Genomic DNA, 23828 nt, shown 5'->3' with positions numbered 1-23828 from the left:
GGGTCTGTTCTTTTTAGTTCTTTCATTTGAAGGCGATGATTTGAAGCGGTCAGTTTAACTCACCTATTCCCATCCCAGGCATAAGTAATAGGTCTTTCTTTGAGAGGCAGTAAAAGCCCGTGACCTGTCCGGCTAGAACTCCAACAGCAAAGGTCCTCCAGGAAGCTGCTGCCCTGCTGGGACCTGAGCCTTCCTTCCAGAACCACTGGACGACTTCTGCCACATTGCTATCAGGCTGACACACCTGCTTTGAGTATCAATGTGCCGGTGCCGCTGGATTTCCAGGTGGTGAGTTTTACTGCTTTCCAAAGCATGAAATTTGAACTTGCATTTTCCCTGATGTCAGATTAGCAAAAGCACCTTAACAGTGAGCTTTTGAAATAAAGCAGCTATTTCTGGTGGTTACCTCATATTTTAGGAGCCCGTTAGAACTATATAGAGAGTTTGCTCAAAGGAAGGAAGAAAAATGTTGAACATTTAAAGTTTCAACTGGTCATCTCTTCATTAAAATATTAGACGTAGACTGGCTTACATACTTTTTTTATGTTACAAACCACACATCTCAAAATATAATAATAAGACTCAGAGGCTAGAGATGGAATTTCTTGTCTTTTTTTTTAAAAAGAAGCTTAGGATCATTTAAATTGGGGGAGGGGTATGGAGAAAAATAGTTCTGGATGGTACAGGACGCCGCTGGTGGCTTCAGCATGAGATCATTTCACCCTGCACATCACGGACCACAACATGATCCTTATAAACTCATAACCTACTTTAGCAAACACAAGTAATTACAAACAAAACACCGCACAAGTTGAGCTTTTACACACTACCTCATTTTCCCAAGGCTGGAATGTAAAGCAAATAAAATAAAACTCTGCCTCATTTGCCACGCAAATTGGTTGCCTGAGGTATAATTATCTGATTAGCCCTTGCAAACCCTTGCTTGTAAATTTGTGCAAATTTGACTTAGAGGCCTCTTGCTAGAGGATGGCTAACCACCCTGTGTCTACTGAGCAAAGCCCGGTGCTGAGACAATTTGGCAGGTCTGATGTCGTTGTTCTATGTATAAAGCGAATGGAACTTGTGGGCATAAGTGATGTAGCTTTCTGGATACAGACATCCTTCACCGTCCACGTGTATTCGCCTAGGAAAGCACGCATTTGAGCCACTGTCACAAAACCTTCCCTGCAGAAAATCCAAAGCATTTCTGGCCCTTTCTTAAAGCTTTATCTTAAATCAGATTTCTATGATTTTTAGTTCTATCTCTATGAAGCAATAACACTGATTTTTTAAAAAATGATTCAATAATCTCTTGTCAAATGGATAGGAATGTAAAACACTGTGGCCAGGTGATGCCTGAGAATTTGTTGGGTTCAACCGGTTCATTCTGCAGATAAGAAAACTGGAGTTCAGAGAGACAAGGGCCTGTTCAGGTCACAGAACCCCCAGACTAAATTCCAGACCCACAGCCCCCTGTCAAACGTTCTGCTCACCGTCCTAGGCTGCCTCTCTTAGTCGAACTGGAGTGCAGTTTGTATTGGATTTTATTGATCGGCAAACTGAACCTGAAAAGCGTACAACGAATACAACTGGAAATCAGGACTGGGAACGTGGTCTCCCCCCAGTCTACACTCAGACTATTCCCGCCCAAGAATTTCTTTTTGCTATTTCCTCAAGCACAGGAAGCTAAGGATGTAAGAGCATCTTTGCTGAATTCTACGGCTGTACGGGTCAGTGTGGCAGCACTAGCCTTATGTGGCTATTTAAATGGGAATAAAATGAAAAAGTCAGTTCCTCGGTCCCATCAGCCACATTTCTAATGCTCCGTAGCCACACCTGGTTGGCGGCAACTCTCCTGAACAGCAGAGGATATAAAAACATCGCGACTTTCACAGACAGTTCCATTGAATGGTTCAGCTCACAACGGCCAGGAAATGGAACTTTTCTGCTTTCCGTTCTCTGTCTTAGGCCGTTGTTGAGAGCATTTTTCAGAGTTACTGGTGGGGTGAAAATTCTTCCCTGGGAAAGTCCTGTGTCTTTGTCCATTCAGTCTGCTGGAACTGAATACTGTAGACCGGGTGGCTTGTAAAAACCAGAAACTGATTTCTCACTGTTCTGGAAGCTGGGAAGTTAAAGACGCGGGCGGATTCTGTGTCTGGTAAGAGATCTCTCTCTGCTTCACAGGAGCGGTCTTCCCACTGTGTCCTCACAAGGTAGGAGGGGTGAGGGAATTCTCCGGGGTCTCGTTTATAAGGACACGAATCTCATTCAGGAGGACTCCACCCTCAGGACCTAATCACCTCCCAAAGGCCCCACCTGTTAATACCATCCCATCGGGGGTTTGGATTTCAACACGTGACTTTCGTGGGGACGTGTTCAGTCTCTAGCATCTTGACTGCTATCTCTGTGTCAACCTTAACACCACCTGCCTGTGAGACTTATTTTTGGGTGCAGGCTTTTGAGTGTTCAGGCTTATCATGTTCATGTCAATATTTCTTTCTCAAACAGACAAATCTATATCCACGCAGATTTCCAGAGGAAAAATAAGGACTATATTTTGTTGGAAACATCTATGAAATGCAAATCCATCCCTTCCTTTTTTACCTTCTAGCAAAAATAATCAGTGCATTTAAACATAAAGGGTGGTCTATTTGAGCTCAGCATCTAAGTGTGGGATCACGAGAAAGTAAATTTTTATGTCACTTTACTAATGAAATAAATGCTATTGAACCACAAAGTCCAGTGAAAGGCTGTTGTCATCAAGACTGCATATTACAAATATCAAGTATCATGTTTGGATATATTGGTACTTCCAGGTAAACAGGTTTAAAATTACTTGGGCTTCTGGAACTGCCTGACTGTTACAATGACTTACCTCCTCTGACAATGGGAAATGTGTTTGATCTTTCAGGATTTAGAAGAGAAAAATAATTCCACTGTCCTGTGAGCTACTCCAGTCAAGGTAAGGAAAGGTAAGGGAAATTAAAATAGTGACAAAAACAACACGGGCACTGCCAGAACACCAGAGTATTGGAAAAGCTTAAAAGTAATTAAAATATAGTGATTTTGGTGGAGGAAATGATAAAAAAAAAAGTTGTATTTGGAGCAGTATGTGCACTGACTTAAAAGCAGGCTCCAAAGCCCATCCCATTGACTACATAGATTCCAAAATCCAGTTCTACAGTTTTCTTTGTGTGACTTTGAGGAATTTAATTAACTTCCCCATGACTAGTCTAGAAAAGCCCTTATAAGGAGGATGCCACTGCAGATGGGCCGGATTTCTAAAATAATCTCCAAGTCAGCCTTCTATTCATCAGAGCCTCCTCGTGTTTCTGACTCCTAATTTTCAACTCTTGATTCATTTTTCCTTTTCCCTCTACTCTGTCCATCCAGCTTACCATCTGCAAAGCAGCTCCTCATTCTGCGGGTCCAGGATAACTGTGTGGTATGTACAATGCAGAACTGCCCTAGTGAATCTGAGACCGCCAGCATTTTTTTCCTGAACAGTAGCCAAGGGTTCACCCACCTGAACGATGTGGTCCTTCAGGATTCTGTCTGATAGAATCTCTTGAATGGACATCCTCGTAAACTAAGCGTGTTTTGCACGGCTCAGATGCCTCCCCTCTTCCATGCACTGCTGCAGGGTGGTCCTGATTCTGCAGAGATCAGCCCTGACCGCCTGTCTTTTCCTCTTTCTTCCAAGGCCCTGAGGACTAGCAGGGACTTTACCTAATTGATCTGTCGCCCTTTGCCTGGCCCAAATAGGGTACAATGAATGTTAACTGATGAAACCATGCTCGAGATTGTCTGATCTGTTACTCCTCACAGAGTTCCTTATATATGTAGTGACTGGTGCTGGACACTCTGGGGAATGGAAGTCATTTAAAACATAGTCCTTCAAAGGAGGAACTTATGCTTTATTTTGTGAGATCAGTCATACAATTGAAAAGTGTGTTGCAAGAGTAAATAAAGGTTTCTGGGTTCCATAGCTCTTGAGGGAAGGTTCCAAAAACTGACCTGCATGAAATTTCCACCATCTTGCTGGGAGCGAATATTTCCTTCCCGCAGCATTAAAACTTCTTTACGTGTTTAAGGTTGTGGGAGATTCAGGTCCAGCCCAGAAGGTCTGGTTCCCAGGAGATAAGCTGAGTTTCTGATTGTTAGGAAGGGAGCCTTTTTCCTGGCACCAGAGGAAAAAGGCTGAGAAACAAAAATATTCTCTTGTTAATGTCAGCAGGACTATACAAATTGCCCGGGGCGAATGTTCTTAAATTGATGTCAATGATCACTTATTACCATTTTCATCTATTAAAATTTGTGGTCATTCAAAGAAATGGCGTTTCCTTGTTGGTGATTTGTGGGTGGTTGGTGTGGTTATATTCTTTGGTGAAGAAGGTCACTGAATTAGTTTCAAATTTCTGACACCCGAGACCAACTCTAGGAACTGATCCTGTCTGGCTGGGAGCTTAGGAAATACCCAAGGGGACTGAAACGTGAGGGACCCTGGTGTAGGAGAAACAGCCCATCGGTGGGACAGACAGGGAGCACGAAAGGAGGAAATTATCAAGCATCTCGGTAGTCAGGTAAAGTTTGTCAAAAAGTCGGGGCCCTGGTGGGTGGCACTGTGCTTTACAATGAAGGGAATTTAGTATAAAATGAAGGGCAAACTGAAGAAGATTGGAGAAGGAAGAACAAGTTGCACAAAACCCCACACTGAGGAGGCGAGGGTACAGCTCAGTGGTACAGTGTGTGCTTAGCAGGCGTGGGGTCCTGGGCTCGAGCCCAGTGCCTCTACTAAACAAACAAACAGACTTAATTACCACCACCCCTCTTTACCAACACCCCCCGCCCCATTACAAGGTTTAAGTTTTCTTACTGTCTTTCCACAGTCAAATTCCAGACGGAGTTCCCAGCTCCCTGCCCTTCCAGACCCTGCTGGGAACTCCCCTCCCCACTCCCTCCCTTCCACAGAGGCCGTCCTGGTCACACAGGAAGCTCAGGAGCGAGGTGGAGGAAAGGATGATGTCACCCTACGTGTGAAGCTGGTTTGATTGCTGAAGCATTTTCTGGACTGTTTTCCACAGCAGTTTCCCTAATGGCAGATAGGGTCACCAAGTCCAGATCTCACCTAAGGACTGTCCCAGGGTCAGATGGCCGTAGGAAGCCCGCTCAGCCAGGGTGGAGACCCTGATCTCGTGCAAGGCCAGCATTGGGGTGAAGGGACTGAGGCACTCCCCTTGGGGATGTAACGTAGTGGGGTGCCAGAGAAGTCAAGAATCAAGATAGATACGAATTTAACATTTACTACATTACAGTTTACTAACCTCTAATGAAAAATAATATGAAAATGAATATATGTACGTATATGTGTGAGCAAAACATTATGCTGTACACCAGAAACTGACACACTGTAACTGACTGCACTTCAATAAAAAATTAAAAAATTAAATAAAAATATTTCATACAACATTTAAAAAGCAGAATTACTGCAAAAATCCACGAGGAACAAAATATTAACATTTGACATAAAGACAGGTTGGAGCCGCCTACCTGTTTTGCGATTCTGTTACTGTGCAGGGAGAGAGAGTCATGTTCAATCAGGCTGTAGTGGGGTCCTGGACCCGGAGGCCTTTTCCTTCCCCATCAGGAGGGGTGTCAGCGACCATGTGAACAGATTGCAAGATGCAGAGATTTATGTGCGGCTGTGTTTGGTTGTAGAGCGTTTATTAACCCACTGGGCTTAACCTGTGGAGGGTGTTTTGGTAAGTGTCAGTAAGAGCACACATTTTTCTTTTTGCGTCAGACTTCAGGACAGCTGGGGATGGCACTGATACCGAACGATCCACTCCCTTCTTCAAGAGGGCGGTGAGAAGGGCCGCTGCTGGCAGAAGAGGCTGAGGGCAGGGCAGCTAATGGCAGACGTCCCTAGCACATTGCTCGCATATTAAATGCAGGGACAGTAACCTATGCAGATCAGTATGACGAGTGGCAGAGGGGATGCAGAGGTGAATCGAAGGTGAAATATGGAATGGCAGAATCAGGACCCCTTGGCTAGCCCACCCCTCCACACTCTGAAAATTCCCTTTCCAACGCTAACTTATCAAAGGGGTGTATTGTTTTACTGAGGGTGTTACAGGACTAGGGAGGACCGTGAATCCATGTTAGGAGACGCAAACATTTCAAACAACTTCAGAGAGCAGATAAGAAAAAGCCTGGAAGAGAAAACCAGGACCGGATTTTGGAAGATTTAAAATACTGGTATAAAAAATGACACAAATGAATGTATTCACAAAACAGAAACAGACTCACCGACATAGAAAATAAACTATGGTTATCAGGGGGGAAACGGGGTGGGAAGGGATAAATTGGGAGCTTGAGATTTGCAGGTACTAACTACTATATATAAAATAGATAAAAAAACAAGGCCCTGCTGTATAGCACAGGGAACTATATTCAATATCTCATTTTATCTATAATAAAAAAGAATATGGAAAGGAATACATGTATGTTCGTGGATGACTGAAACATTATGCTGTACACCAGAAACTGACACATTGTAAATTGACTATACATCAATTAGAAATGCTGATATAAGAAGTTTTAATTTTGACTAGACCTTAGGACATCTGATTTAACACAGGCACCTGGGCAGTCGGGCCAGTGTAGTAGAAAGAACACAGGATTAGGAATCAGATGCACCAGGTTTGAATCCCAGCTCTGACATTTGTTGACAGTGAGTCCTTTGGCAAATTATGTGTGTCCTCCAAATTTCAATTTCAACATCTATAAAGAGAATGCTTAAGTCATTGATTATTATACAAATAAAATAAGCACAGCATAGGGCTTCCAGAAATCCCTCCATAAATATTAGCTATTATTATTAATAAGTGCAATAAGATCAGATTTAGTGATTGAATGACAAGGAGAGGCTAGGGATCTAATTTAATCCCAGCAAGACTGAGACAGTGATGGATGGATACCAACTGATATCAAGTGAATTAGGTGCATTTGTTTCCTAGGCTGCATAGCAAATTTAGCAGCTTCAAACAATGCATAAACATTTATTATTGCTCAGTCTCTGTGGGTCGAGAGTCTGGGCACAGCTTATCTGGGTTCTCTGCTTAGGGTCTCACAAAGTTGCAACTAAGATGTCAGTCGGGCGGCGTCTTCCCTGGAGGCTCAACAGGGGAGGAATCCACTTCTAAGCGCATTCAGGCAGAATTCATTTGCTTGTGACTGTACGACTGAGGACTGTACGACTGTGCTTTGCTGGCTGTCGGTTGGAAGCGGCCTCGGAGGCCACTGCACACTATGCCATGTGGGCTTCTTCCACACGACTGCTCGTTTCATCAAGTCAGCCAGGAAACTCTCCTGCTCCGTCAACTGAATTGCTCCATATGACTCCATCATCACAGGAGAAACATTCCATCAGCTCTGTCATGGTCTGTGGGTTAGAAGCAAGTCACAGGCAAGCCCACAGCAAGGGGAGGGCATTACACCAAGGCATGGGCCCCAGGAGGTGGGAAGTCCCTGGGGGGCACCTTAAGGGCTGTCTGCCACACTGACTGAGTAGGCAAATCAGAAGGGAAAACCAATGTTGAGCTTCAGCTGAAAAGTTTGGTCTTAGATATTTTCAAGGTTGTACACAGAACAGTAAACAATTCAATCCAGTAAAGAGTTGGAAATAGAAAGTCAGAATTCAAAAGACAAGTCAGGGATAGACTAAGGATCAAGTTGTTATCCAGTAAAAACAATCACTCAAACTACAGAGGTAGATTTGATTTCCAGGAAAGACAAGATACAGAGAGGAGGATAAAGGATGGGATTAAACCTCCGCCTAGATCTCTGATACGTGGAAGGCAAACAGCAGAGTGAACCATCACTTAGAAAAAAGAATAATAAATAGGACATAATAATAAGAGAGTATTAATAAAAAGTATTATTGAGTGAGCAAATCTTCTTAATGTGCCAGGACTACTCAAAGGACGTTATGTGTATATTCATGGTACTAACACTATCCCCATTTTACAGATGTGGAAACTGACACAGCATTTAAGTAGCTTGTGTGGGTGACACAGCTCGGCTGACATTAGAACCTGGCACTTGGCTGCTCAAGAAGAGAGCCAGCAAGGCAACTTCAGAGAGGCCCAGTCCGCATCCAGGAGCAGTGACTCAGCTGGTCAGTTGACTGAGGCTGAAAGGCAAAAATCTCTGGATCCAGTGATTAAGCAGCCATTGTTAAGAACCGTGTTGACAGAGGAATAGGCTCACCTCGCCAAGGCAGGGCTAGGAGAGGGTGGGAGATCAGAGAGCCGAGGTTTTAACCTTGGCGGGCTTAACCACACATCTCAGGAAAAGAGCAAAAATGGGGGCCTTCCGTGGGAACCCCAGCTGCTTCTCAACTTCATTGTATTCTTGATGCTCGCACCACATGCCAGCGATTACTTAGTTATTTCCATGAATGCGTTGATCATACTCTTAACTATTTCATGAGGGACTATGATGTATCCCCAACCATTGTCTCCTTTGCCCGGTAGACACAGTGTAACATAGTGGGTAGGAAGTCAGACTGCCCTTCGTGTTGTGGCTTGATTGCTTATCCAGCTGCATGGCGGTCAACTAGTCAAGCATTTCTTTGTTATTTAGTTTCCTCATCCCCTAGTGTAGATAATGGTACCACCTAGTGTGGTTGTGAGTACACATCTAGCTACCACCTAAAAAGTGCTTAAAAGGCCTGTAAATGCCAGTGCTCAGTGTTGCCCCATCCTCCTAATTTGCAGGTGAGCAACCCATGACGAGATGCTCCTCTCCTGTTACTGGGTAGTGCCCTCCCCTCCCATCTTGAGTGCAATAAAAGGCGTTTGATGGCTCCTGGAAAAATGATAAAGAGAGAGAAGTATCATGAGGAAGAATATATGAGAATCTCAGGTGGTAGAAGAGGTGAAAAGTCAAAATGAAAGGTTAAAAAAAGCAGAATTTATTTTTTGGAGTAAAAAGGGACATTGGCAAAGAAACTGTCATCTCAATGGGGCATTTGCGTTAAGACTTGGAAACTGGGCCCTGTGAGCAGGACGCTGCCTTTCCAGCTCCCACTGACACTGTGTGCACAGTGTTCTCATCATCAGGGCCAACGATGGAGTGGGTGCACCGGAAGCTTTTTGTAAACCCTACAGCTAAAAACACATATATCACTATTATTGACCTTAATGAGATGATCTGTGAGTCTGAGTGAGAGTTACCATCCAGCTTTAGTGACTTTCCTGTGGATCACCTAAGTTTAGATCTGAAGTTTTGTCACCCACCATCCTGTTTGAGGTCCCTTGTTTGTATCCCAGGTGGCTGCACACCTAGGACCAATTTCCCACCTTTGCATCTGCTTTTTAGGTTTGGGTCCAGGATTGGCGAAGAACACAGAGCCATTTGCAGGTGAGGTAGTTTGGTAGGACCTGACCTGGGAAGTCATGCTGGGATGGGTAGGCACTACCTGGACAGCTCAGAAGTCAGGTCTGGCTTGGGGTGAGCCTTCTGGCACCCAGATTTCTACTTTTTCTCTTCGATTACAGCCAGCTACAATTGAATTCATCAGTGACTCAGCTCTAAAATCTGTTTAGTCTAACATTCATGTTAAGCTTGCTTCCGTGGCACTCCTGAACGCCAATATGTTCATTCCTCTCAACCTTCACTTTTCCTATAACCATGCTCTTGGCACTATTTTGAAGCTCTTCCAGGTTGTCCTATTGTTGTCTGTTCAAGGTCAAGTCTATGAGAACATCCCACTGTCCGAACGCCAATGGAGCCAGATTGGCTATCCCTTGTCACTCTTCTCAGAGGTTGATTCTGTCTTGAAGAAAGACTCTAAGTCAAGACTCCCTTCTTTCAGAACTAACTTGCCTTTCTTCTTCTTTCCTGTACCATAACTCCACCTGCTGAGGTCACTGAACCATGTAAGACCACTCCAGTCCTTGTCTTGAGCAAGGTCTCCTGAAGAACCTGGGTCCTTTTCTTTATCATTCTTATTAAAACAACTAATGGTCAGTGTCTTTCTAGAGTCTGAATGAGAATAGTGTCTTTTGTTAATCAACAGTAAAGTTATCTATTATTGTTATGTTCTTTTCTCTCCCTTAGGGCTATTTGCATTTCAAAGAGATGTTACTAGGGAAACAGATCTTACATCTAAAGAAATAAATCTTCACAGGTGACATTTCACAAACTGTGTGGTGGTCTGGTAGGGGTTTGGAGAGATTTTTGATAAGAGTAACCCATGAAATGCCATCGCAGAAAGGAAAGCATTATATGTTAATAATTGAGAGGGTCTTGAATTACAGTCTTAATAATTTATGTTTTTCTAAGCAACTTTCATTTGAAATGCCATGCTTTTATATAACATGCAATTTAAAATTCAACAACCCACAGCACCAGTGCAAGATAGTAACAATGGGAAACTGAGGGCAGGGGAGGAAGGGAGGGAGTCTCTAGGAACTCTCTGTACTTCCTGCTCATTGTTTTTCCTTTTTCATCTTCTTTTTTTTTTTTTTTGGTAAAGCTAAAACTGCCCTAAAATTAGCCTGTTGATTAAAAAATAAAAAGTTCAATGCTTTGAAACACAAATTTTCATCTGCATTTTACAGGTGAAGAACCACAGATACAGAGCAGAGTTAAGAGCAAGCCCAGATCTGTGACTCAGAGACGGAGCTCAGGACCTCCACCTGTGGCCACTTCATTTCTTCCCTGTGGAAGAAGAACCCTGAGCTTACCTGTTTATGCTTTTGCTTCAAGTTCACCTTCAAGGACCTTGGACAAATTTGTCCTTGAATTCAGAGGGTAAAAAAGAATGAACCAACCAACCAACCAACCAACCAACTAACCAACCAAGACAGCAAAGAGTGGGCACGAGAACATGCAGAGGCATTGTACAAACTGATAGACACCAAATCTCCTTATGTTTCTTCTTTCCCTTCAATGGCAAGATCATGACAACGTTTTAGAGTCTTCTGTCACTATGAGCTGGCACGAAACTACTGAAATCAAGTGACTCTGCCTTGGGTATAGAGATTTCCTTATACCAAGAATAAAGGAAACCATTTTTCTTAGAACCCAAGGGTGAAATCGGTGAAGAAGATGCCAGCATCTCTGTTGAAAGATCCACCATTTGTGTTTGTGATGGCAGGCGAGGCACAGAGAGCTTAGGGGAGGCTCTGATACTTTTAGCAGGCGTCTGGCCTTTGAGACAAGACCATTTACCCAGAAAACTGCCGGCTCCTTCAGCTTGGTAACCATGGACTCGAGCCAGAAGTGATTTTGGCTCGTACTTGTCCTTTCTGAATTCCTCTAAAGAGTGAAGGAGACAGAGGAGAGATTTTTTTTTTCCCCCTCTTTGGTAAATTAAATTAAAATAAATAAAAATATCTTCTTATATAGTCAAACATCCTTGGATAAGTACAAAGCTCTGATTGTATGGCTAGAAAGCTAACTATTTGATTAATGTGAAAACACACAAACATACAAAAACTTTTTTTTTTTTTTTTTTTAATGGATTGAGACCTCCTAGTTCTGAAGCCAGGGCACACAGATTTTAGCTTACCTTCTCTGGTCTGGCAGCTTCCTTCTGCTGGCAGTAAGTTTGGCTTGTACAGTGAGGGTTTGAAGAGAGGTCTGAGTTTGATTAACTGTGCTTTATGAATAACATCCTCAGAGAATTCCAGGCCATGTTCAGACCCCTGATGTTGGTGTATGGCTAAGCTGTTCCTTGCAAAAGAAGAGTCTGACAGATCATAATTCTTCCAGCCTATAGCAGTCATCACCTTTTTTTTTCAGGCTAGTATTCCTAACATTTTCACTTCACTCCTTCTTCAGCTGATTCGGCAGCGTACGGGGAAGCACCAAATGCATTTTAACATGCAGCTTGTTCCCTGCGGGAAAGTGGTTAATCAGACATCAACTTGGGATGGTCTCAAAGGATAAAGAGATGCCTAGTTGAAGGGTTAAGGCAAATAGAAGAGAAGGGGAAAATCCTCTAAAATTATTTATAGTTGATGGATTTCCTGCTAGTTTAGTCTCAGAGTCTTCCCTTGGTGAGAGTTGCTGTCTGTGGACCATTCAGATCATGGAGAATCAGCAGTGGTAACATGCCGGGGCCACACCCATCATCAATCCAGCTATTGGAGGGAGAAACTTTCTCAGCTGGTCTGTTTGCCAGTTGGTAAATGTAATTGAGTGGAAAATCAGATGGCAACTAATGTTTTTTCCTCCTTAACAGAGACCACCAAAGGGGAAAAAAAAAAAAAGCCATTAATCTTTCCTGTGTTAATTGAGAACACTGAATGCCGTTATGAAACGATTTCCTTTTGGAGTCACGCTCCTCATTTGAATGCCAGTTCAAGTTTGTTGAAATTGTAATGGTAGTAGGCGTTATCACGTCACAGGGTACCATATTACAGCATGATTGCTTTTCATTCCACGTGGTTCATAAAGCAAAATAAATTTTGAATAACCAACGGTGAGGGTTATAATTGGTATATGAGTATATATTCAGGGAGAAGAAAATGTTCCAATTACTGCATTGGTAATTCAGTAAGTTTTCACCTCACTGTGCCATTAAAGATGCAAGATATTCATATTCTGTTCTGATCTGCTGCCTCCTTTCTGCAGAAGAAGCAAAAATTTCCATGCTCTCAAATGTCATACACATGTGTATTTTGGAGAATGAAAAGATTTTTGTGTTATTAATTTTTAAAAAATCAGCCATATCTCTAATAATCAGTTCTAGAAGAAAAGTCACCTTTATGGAGTTCATCATAGTATGGAAATCGAGAGGGACTAAGCAAGCAGTTGTCAAGCAAATGAGTTTATTTGAAATTCTCACTCAGTCGTCTTTCCTTTTAGGACTTTCCCCCTTCCCACCCTTCTATACTAACTCCTGCACCAGTACGCTATCCACAGTCAGCCTTCTTGGACAATATCTCTTGCTCTGAACTTTCCCTGTTGTTGACCTTCCCCTCTACTCCTTCATCAAACTGTATCATTATTATTTCATAAACAGTAACCAAAAGGAAATAAACAGAATTTCATTCAGCATCAGACATCTCACCAGCAATAATGGATAAAGACCTTAGACTACTATGTAAGACTTATTTTCAACTCAGAATTTCATGTTTAGCCAAACTATCAATCAAATGGCAAGCCATCATGAAAATCTTTTTCAGAAAGGCAAGGCAAGGACCCCAAATATTTATCTTCCTCAGACCCTTTCTTTGAAAGTTACTTGGACATTTATACCTATTAAAATGATTCTAACTAGTACAACATTGTAAATCGACCATACTTCAATTTAAAAAAAAAAAGAACAGGAATGTCCATTACAGAAATATTAAATTAGGAAAAAATTGGAAACAATCCAAATATTCAATAAATGACTGGTTGAATATAAAATAACAATGATTCTGCACCCAATTCCCAATTTGGGAGAGTGAGACATGGTTTCTCACACTGAGACAGGAGAGAAGGGGGCAGGGCACAACCACGCAAGGAACAACAGCAATTTAACACCAAAACGGTGGAAGAGTCACCTCCTAGTGGGCCTTGAGGATTAAGAGGCTTGACTTCTAGGAGACCTTGAGCTTCATTATGTGCTCATTGTAACAGTGTGATCAAATAACACGCCTGCAGGCACCATGACAGCCCCAAGGCTGACCGCAAAAGGCCAAAGAATGGGCGGTGGCCCAATTCCTGGGAATCCCAGCCCCCTCCCCAGGGCAGTTGGAATGGTCCCACCTGTAGGCCTGTGAAGCTACTGAGACCATAAAAACTGACACCACCACACCTGGCTGCACTTTTTTGCTCCCTCCTCTTCGGAGATGGCCCTCACTCTGTCTATGCAGTGTGTGCCTACTTTTACTTTAACCTGAGCACCCAATTCCCACACCTCTTTCCTTGCCTTTCTCTTGCCTTACATTCTGTGCAGTGTGTATCTCTCTAAATAAATCTACATTTACTCAGTGGTGGCTCGCACTTGAATTCTTTCCTGCGCAAAGCCAAGGACCCACACCTGGCGGGGCACGTCCCAGGGGCTCAACTGAGACCTGGGACATGGCCCTCCTCGCACCCCACATCCGTTTTCCCGCATCAACACCACTAAGCGATTCTCAGACACAAGCTTCGTGTTCTACAACTCAACTTAATTCTGATGCTGTCTGCCTGGAGACAGCATCGGATTCCACAGGTTACATGTTTAGTCGTACAAGAGTCTCCCCTGCCCCACCACACACACTTCAGATACCTATGGCAAACCTAGGTTGTCACCTGTACTTCTGATCGACTGGCTGTAAATCAGAGGTGCCCACAACCCTCTCCTTGAGTTGGGTTAGTTTGCTAGAGTAGCTCACAAAACTCAGGAAACCCTTTACTCACTAGATTACTAATTTATTACAAAGGGCAAGAATCAATAGACAAGTGAAGAGATAACATGGGGCAGGGTCTTGAACAAAGGGACTTCTGTCCTCACGGAGTTTGGGTTCCAGGCTTCCACTTCCCACATCTGAAAATTCTCTAACTCCCTCCTTTTGGATTTTTGTGGGGGCTTCATTACCATTGGCTACCGTTGATCTATTCAACCTTTCACCCCTCTCTCCTCCTCAGAAATCCGTGGGTGGGAATGAAAGTTCCAAGTCCTTATTCAAGTTTGTTCCTCTGGCAGCCAGCCCCCATCCTTAGGTGCTTGCCAAAAGTCACCTCATTAACATAAACCCAGTTGTGATGAAAGGGGGCTTGTGAATAACAAGGCAGCCATCTCACCTTTATGGGTCTGAAGTGATTTCAGGAACTGAGGACTGGAGACCAATTATTATCATGAAAGGTGCTCCCATTGTTCTTATCTGCCGGAAATTCCAAGGGTTTTGAGAGCTCAGTGCCAGAAATGGATGAACAATGAACGATTGAATATATATTATATAAATATATAATAAATTACAATATCACACCTATAAAACAAGGGAGTAAAAAAAACAAACTGTGGGTTCCAAGAACCACTGGATTAAAAGCAGGAAAGGAGTGGCATCTTGTCCCAGATTCACTAGAAAATCCAGATTGAAACAAAAGAATAGAGCCCTCTAGCCATAGGTGGGAAAAATTTGGAGTTCTCTTAGAGGCAAAGACAGATTGTAAAATTAAAGACAACTCATTCCAATTTGATTGTGCAATCATGTTTATCGCAGTGGCATAGGAATCATGATACTGAATAAATATGATACATATAAGACATATAACAAAGAAATGTAAATATAGCATACTGTGCTCTCAGAGTTGAATACTTTTTATTTGGGCACAATGCAAAGACTGTTAATTGATTTTTCAACTCCTAGAATCAATTTCTAAACAACAGTCGAGGATCTGAAGGTAGCAGTATTCTCTGTCTGAATTAGGTTGTGCGTCATCGGGTTTCTCAGTTGTAAGTGACAGAAACTACCTCTGTCTGACTCAAGAAGCAAAGGAAAGCCTCTTTTGAAGGACTGGAGAAACGGGGGCTTGAATGGCCAGGAGCAACTTAAAAAAAAAATCACACAGCAGAAGCGATCTAGTAGCAGAACTCCGCTGTTGGCTGAGCATAAGGATGACAGTTTGTACTTTAAACACAGCTGGGTTGGGAGGCCAGGTGTCCCGATGGGCACTGTTGCCACTGCTACCCAGGAATTTAGTCTTACCATGACGTGCCTCTGGGTCTTCACCTCACTGTCTGAGAATAAGAGATCTGGGCTTTCAGAATGCTGATGGTTTCTGGCACAGCACTGGTCCCTTGTGCCCGGCGGGGATGGGTGGGGCAGGTGAAGTCACCCCTGTGTTGATTGGTTGGGTGACGGGTCTTGCGGTTGGAAGGGACCTCCTATGCCATGCTTCTGCTTTTCCAGTTTGGACCCCAGACCTGTGGCATTAGCTCACTAGTCTATCACCAGGGAACACTTTTCTCTTCTGTTACTCACCACGGGCTGAGCCATAGCCTGGGAGGGGAAGGTGCAAACCCCGCTCCATCAGGGCCAGGATTATGTAACCTCTTTTATCATTACAAGGGTGTGTTTCCTGAAGCTGGCGAGGAAGATAATAAATAGCTTTCCAGTGTTTCATTTTAAAATCTCAAATAAATACATTTTTTTACTTCTTTTGTTTTGTGAGACTTTTGAACTACATATTTTTTTTTTCTAACTTGGGATCATAACATTTTAACCCATCATCACCAGAAGTCAAGAGAGACATATAATCTTTTTATTTTTTTTTTTTATTGATTTATAATCATTTTACAATGTTGTGAGAGACACATAATCTTTAGTAAGCCATTTCACCTTTCTGGGACTCAAGTTTGCTTACTTATGAGATGGACTAGCTCTCCTCTAAAGTTATTTTCATTTAACGTTTTATGCTTTTGTGATTGGATTCAGTAAATTCATTGTATCCTCCTGTGTACTGTCTGCATTTTTTTCTCTCTCTTTATGAGAGACATTGTCCACAGCTTCAAATTTTTTTGGTAAAAGTAGAAATTTTATCTTTATGAGTACAACCCTCCACCCCATGAAAGAATCTCTTGATTACATACACATATATGTCTGGGAGAAGGATGTAAAGAAAACTGGTGTTTTCAGTGCCTTAAAAATAAGCCTCCATCTTATTCACAATAGCCCCAAAGTAAAACTACCTTAATGTCCATTGACTGATGAATGAATAAATTAAATGTGGTATATCTGCACAATGTAATATTATTTGGCAGTAAAGGGAAATGAAGTTGTGATAAATGCTACAACATGGGTAAATCTTCAAGTCATTCTAAATGAAAGAAGCCAGACACAGCCGATCACGTATTGTGTGATTCCATTTACATAAAATAGCCAGAATAGGCAAATCCGTAGAGACAGGAGGTACATTAGTGCTTGCCAGTGTAAAGATTAATAAACAGAAATCTCATGAAAATAGAGCCAGGAGGCCAAAGGGGAAAGCTCTTCTGCCCCATGGTGAGAACAGAGCCCAACAGGAGGAAGAAAAACTTCCTCTTCTTGCCTGGCACGAGCTCAGCCAATGAAAAGCCACTATACTTTGAACTCTCATTTCCTCCAATGGACTCCTTGTCTTCCTTTTCCCCTCTTTAAAAGAGTTCTTCTCACCCTGCTGCGCAGAGACTTGCACGTGGCTCACCATGGTTGCAAATCCCAAATTGTAATTCTTCGCTGATCCTGAATAAATGCATCTTTTTTTTTTTTTTCCTGGAGAAATAACTGGTGGTCTATCTGTTTTAGGTCAACAGCCGATATGGGGATCCAGAGATACCCCTGGCAACTGAGGCTGGTGAGCAAATAGGTATGGCACCCGCACTGAGCCCACTGCTGCTCACTGCTTTCCTCGCCAACCCTGGAGTTTTGCCGGGGAGTCGTTCTCTTGGGTCCAAGCTTCCTCTGCCTTTGCATTTTGAAATTCTCTGGATTTTGTTTGAGATCACCTTTAAGGCTTTGTCCTTTCTGGTGACTGCCTTGTTCTGTCTTTAAGTACTCATTTGGCACTTTGGCCTGACTCTTCCAACTCAGTGCCAGTCTTCAGCCCGATTCCTTTTGGAACAGGGGCTGCTGCATTGGAGCTGAACTGTGAAGCCTTCACCCTGCTCCTCAGCGACTACCTAGAGCATTCCCTTAGAACTGCCTGGCATTAGGCATGTAGGCTCCTTGAGCTGTTTGGGTTGTTTGAAAAATTAGCCTTTTACTCTAGAAGAAAACCTCTGGGAAATGGAGTCTCAGTTTTCTAAATATCTTGAGGGTCCCCCCACTCACTGCAGGGATCCCAGCTGATTTTATGTTTAAAATCCATGGCCCTTTCTCACGTGCATTTCTAACTAAATGGACCAACCTAACCAAAGGCAACTTAAGACATCCATTACCATCATGGAGAACTTCTGAAATCCCCAAACTTACTTTTCAAAAAACTGAATTGGACAACCCGTAGCTCTAAAATTCCCAAAACTGAATGGAATGCCTATGGTGAGCAGTATTTTTTGCGGCTTCCAAAGGTTAGCAGGAGCCTAAAATTGCACCTCAACGAAGTAAGATTTTAAGATTAACTGAAGCAAACAAGTGACTAAAGAAAGTTAAAATTGCATTCAAGCCTCATGCTTTTCTCTCCCAGGGCTTTCGTCGCAGGTTCTGCTTCCAGCAACTTCTTTTTCCGTTCCTTGTATACCACCTGTACCTCCTCGACACCCTCAGCTCCCCCACAATGATTTTCTCACTGAACTTCCATTTTTCCCTGAAACTCTCTCTACTCCCTCCTCCTTTGAACTTGTCAGAACCTGTCCCTTTACAATTAAGCCTTCCAAGGTCCTAGAGGCTAAATTCTTCATTTCTTCTTTCCTGGACTGAAGCTAAACTGTGAGCCATATTCAAAGGTTTCCCCCGAAGTAACTGAAGATCTTCACAGATTTGCTGAGGAACTTAATATGGTCGTTTAAACTTACCTGCCTGGTTTCTCTGACTTACACCAGGTAGTTCACATGCTTGTCGGCAAAGGCCAGACTGAGAATTAGATGAAAACCATGAACTGGGAAAATCCTGAAAGATCTGTAGAACTACAACCAGGAGACCAGCCCACTGACTTATAAGATCAGGCTCAAGCAATCACCACGTGGCTTCACTGGGCAATTGCTAGGGCTTTTCCAAAGCCTCTTAATCAGAACAGAATTCAGGGTTGCACACAAAATCTGACGAACTTGTTCATGACTATTACAATCAACTTTAGATTATTAGTATTTTTTTAAATTCTGGTCTTCCTTTAGAGATTGATTCCATCCAGGTAGCTTTTAACTTGGTTTATTAAACGGGCTGGGAGCTTTCCCTTCTAGTAAAAGGAATCAGGGTGGAATAGGAAACTGTGTCCACTCCAGATTTAATCTGACAAATCAGCTCCCGCACACTCTAGGTGAGTCAGCTAAAAGGCGGATTGCTAAAATACTTCATCTCGGCTTCAGCAAATAGAGGCCCCTCAGTGAAACCAAAATCTTCCTAGTTTCTGCTAATATTGCAAAGAGCCAGGACATTGAAAAAGAGATTGTTACAAATTTAAGCCCCTCAGGGTTTCACTGAGAATTCTTATTTCTCACAAATCCTGAAGGCTGATCTCTGGATGATAGGAAGTTCCCTGCAGGTCCTGGTTCGCTGCAGTATATGAGTGATTTACTTCTTTCCTCTCCTTCTCAAGCCTCTTCACAGGAACACAACACCCACTTGCTAAACCTTTTAGCCTTAAAGCGTCGTATGGTTGTCAAGGAAAAATTGCACAGTTTACTCATACCCAGGTTCAATATTTAGGGCATTTGATATCAGAGTAAAGACCACAACTAGATTCAGATAGACTTCATAGTGTTTTAACTTTCCCTAAACCCAAAAACTAAGTGCCAACTGAAAGGTTTTCTCAGGCCGGTTGGTTATTGCCAAAATTAGACTCCAAATTTTTCTCTTATGGCCAAACCTCTGTATGTTTTACTCAACAATAACAACCGCCACCCAATTTTATGGGAAGAACAGAACAACATAGCCTTCAAGGAATTAAAGGAAAATTCGATGAACCCACCTGCCCTTGGGCATCCCAATTATTCTTTTTGTATAGAGAAGGGAATGCCCTTGGTCCAACTATTTTATTTATTTATTTATTTTTATTTGGGGGGAGGGATGGAGGTCATTAAGTTTATTTTTATATTTATTTATTTAACGAAGGTACTGGGGATTGAACCCGGGACCTAGTGTATGCCAAGCACACACTCTATCACTGAGCTATACCCTCCCTCAAGAAGGGAACGCCCTTGGGGCACTCACTCCAAAACATCAGGACCACCACTGACGCATAGGGTATCGTAGACAGTAACTGAACCCTATGGCACAGGGATATACCCCTTGTCTTAGAGCCATTACAACCGCTGCCCTTTTGGTTAAGACCACCAAGCAAACCGTTGTGGGTTCCCTTTTAACCATTTTTTTGTATTTTAAACAGTAGAAGCTGTCCTGAATTCTCAGCACACGCAGCATTTCTCAGCCAGCCACCTCATCTCCTATGACGTCCTTTAGTTGACTTCTGTAACTCTTTGATGTTGTAATGACCTTAACCCGGCTACTCTTCTCCCCTCCATCACAAATGAAGTCCCTCAGGAGGGCTTAAAGCTGACAGATCACCTCCTGATTCCTTGTGATAATGTGCAGTAATCTCCTTTGGGTAATGCTGGCTTTTCGTGCTTCACCGATGGTTCTTATTTAAAAGGTGACAGTGGCAAATGTCATGCTGGGTGTGCCACTGCAACGCCTTCTATTCTGTTGACACAGCATGTTTACCGACGGCTGCTTCAGCCCAACAGGTGAATTATTTGCTCTTAGATGGGCTTGAGAAGACTCTAGAGCGCAAGTGGAATTGAGAACTACTGCTCTCAACAATTCATTAAAAAGTAGAGAAAACACAGCTAAAATCATCACATATTCTATTAGCAAATTTGGGGTACATAGCTTAACAGAATTATTTTATGACTTCTGAATTTAGTTATTGTCAGGCAATTGATTTAAATCAATAGTTTTCAGGCTTTGGGATCTTAGGATCTATGACGCTTTGAAATATTATTGAGGATCCAAAGAGCTTCTGTTTATGTGTGTTGTATCTGTAGATATTTACTACCTTACTGTTTAAGAAATTAAAACTGAGAAAATTTAAATATATTTTATATTAATTTATTTTAAAATAACAGTAACAAATCCATTACATGCTCACAACAAGAACATAGTTTAAAAAATGATAACTTTATTTTCAAAAACAGTTTCATGAGAGGAGGGGCACCCTTTCATATTTTGTAAATCTTTTCAATGTCTGGCTTAATAGGAGACAGATGGATCCTCATCTCCGCTTGGCTTTCAATCCGTTGTGATATCTCACATGATCTAGGCGCTGAAAAACTCCCCTGGACCCTCAAGAGAGAATGAGAAGGAACGAAGCAAATGATGTTTTAGCTTTGTTATGAACACAGTTTCAACGTCGAGGACTCCACTGAAAGATTCTCAAGGATCCCCATGTTGCATTCATTCTCATAACAATTTTGTTATTTAAGAAAAGGGAGGAAATTGAGGCTTGGGAAGGTAAGGAACCTGCCCAGGATCCCATGGTGGTGACAGCAGGGCTGGGATTTGTTCCCAGGCAGTTGGCTGTGGCGTGAGAACTCTGGCCCGACATGTCACCTCTCAACAGTTTACACAATACTTCACAGCCACTTTATTTCTTCACTCATCTACTGCTGATGTTGATAGGATATTGTTCCCCTTAGACTTGCTGGAAGAACTTAACAAACTCAAGAGTAGTTTTTCTTAATTTTTTCCAAATATCTCAAAGCAACTTTCTAATTCTTTTGGATTAATAAGAGGTCTTTTAGAGTTTCAACAGTTATCAAATGACTTTTCTCATCCCCACAAATTTTAAATCACTGGGAATGATCATAATACTGGCAAGAAGAGCTTAATTTAACTTTTTCTTTAGTTTTAAATACAGTCTGTTCTAGTCTAACCCAATATTTGACATCCTAATACATTTTGTTTTCCAAAAAAAAAAAAAAAAAAGAAAGAAAGAAAAAAAAAGCCATCAAACATTGTTTCAATGAAGTGCAAAAAGGATAGAAATTAGAGAATTTCAGATTCACAATAAAATATTATTTTCCATGCAGGCATTTTAATAAAAATTTTTTAAACCATGAGTATAGAACTATAAAAGCTACAACTACTGAGCAAAATCAGGTTCTGATTATAGCTTCCCTTCCTACAAGAGCAATGTCTTTTCCTATGCACCAACAGCACAAATGAGTGCTTTTTTTAATCACCTGTAATTCACCTTTGTTATAGTTAATAAAGCATCAAATCACAAACAAAACAGCTATATTGGATGACAGGAGTTTTTGTTGTGGATGTTACTGTTTTTATGTTTATTTTTGTTTTGATTTTTGCCTTTCTTTCCTAGATATTAGTTACAAGTCTTAAGTCCCTATTATCTGCTGATTAATAGAATGCCCGCATAATGTAACTTGTGCTTACTCTTAATTAGGTCAAATTATTACTATTCAAGGTTGCAGGAACTCGGGCAGTAGAAGAAATAAATGACAGTGTTAACGTTCTCGTATGCACACGAAACCACTGAAATACATGCAAGCACTCTGATACGTAAACACTTTCTCTTCAATCATTTTTTAGCAAGTAATTGTTAAGACAGAGCTATGAACACAAACTTATTTCTAAGATTATTGCTGAAAAAAATGGAAAGCTTACTAAAACTATTTCCCTTTGTTTCTAAGAATATCCCATTTAATCTTTCCTTCCTTATGGATCTTAGAATAAATGATAGAAACAATTAAGACTATTCTTTCAAAGATTTAAATTAGGTAGACAGTTCACACAGCAATAGTCTACAGGTTATAACAGATTCAACAACTGCTTACATTGTTAGCGATATTTTTCACTCTGAGCTGCAAAATTTTAGAAGTGTTTTCTTTCTTCTAAATTTTGGTATGAAAATTACTATTTCACATAGACTTTCCATTTTTATATTATAATATATTTTGAAAATAGCCTCCTGGAAGAGATTGGTAACACTGTAAGAATTGGAAGGAAAATTCTGATGCAGAATCTTCAAAAGCTCTTAGAAATGAGGACGTTTCAATTGAAAAAAAAAAAAGCATATAAGGATTTGGTCATTATTAGTTTCCTTTCAAGGGTGGTCAGGTTTCTCAGAAATCATATGTTTAGGGACAAAGTTACCTGTATTTTGTTTGAAAAAAAATTTAAATATGATTTTTATGTCTCTCTTGGTATAATTATATTTGAATATTTTTCTCATCTAGAAGAATAACAAATACAATTAGATTAAACAATTTTAGAAATATATACTTTCTAGTTTCCACTAATGTGTATAATCACAATTAAATGAACAATTTTTTTTGAAAAATATTTTTGCTTTTTGAACTCAGAATTTTCGGTGAGTATGCTAATGAGCTTATCAATAGGTCTGCTTTTTCTCAGAAAGCAGGTAAGCAATATCTTTCACTTGGCAGGGCATCACATGAACTCCAGAACTTTTATAGAAATACCTTACTAAAATAAGAAACAATGGCTCTTTTATATTTACAGCAAATGAATCTGATAAAATAGTAAAACATAGAGTTTTTCCCAATCCTTGTTGCCAAAGTGTTTGAGCTTTTATAACATTATGTACAATTATTTCATTTTTTGTTTGAGTGAAATATACTTTTCAATCAAAGTGGAAATTCACTTGTAGAGTAATCTGTTGATTTGAAATGGTAACTGGGCTTAACAGCAAGATTTGCAACTTTGGTTTTCTTTGCCACAGCATCTATGTTAATCTAATTATCTTCATTGAATCTGTCAGAAGAGCTGAACGTGAACACTTGCTGGCTATCGCGCGTACCTGTGAAGGCTAGCTAGATTACATTTGGATGTCAATATTGCCTGGAGGCTATCACATCTCTTTTTAAAAGAATTTTTCCCCCACAGCCTCATTAAAGTAGATTTAAATTGCTCTTGCACTTACTTTGTCACAAAAATAAAATTATACCATTAATTTCAAATGTACCTCAAACAATTGCAAACCACGGGCAAAAATTTGCCTTGAAGGTTAATGCCTAGAAACACACTTTCGTCATTTTTGTCATTGCATTAGGCTTGCCGTCCTACGATTGCGTAGTCATTTATTTTTTTAAGACAATCTTGTGTATTACATAAATTTAAATACATTTTAGGGGGGACTTAATTTTATTTTTTAAATAAAGTTTGTAT

This window comes from Camelus ferus, chromosome 34, assembly GCF_009834535.1.
Source record: "Camelus ferus isolate YT-003-E chromosome 34, BCGSAC_Cfer_1.0, whole genome shotgun sequence".
Taxonomy (NCBI): domain Eukaryota; kingdom Metazoa; phylum Chordata; class Mammalia; order Artiodactyla; family Camelidae; genus Camelus; species Camelus ferus.
The sequence above is the reverse complement of the archived record's forward strand: the minus strand, read 5'-3'. Positions refer to the sequence as shown.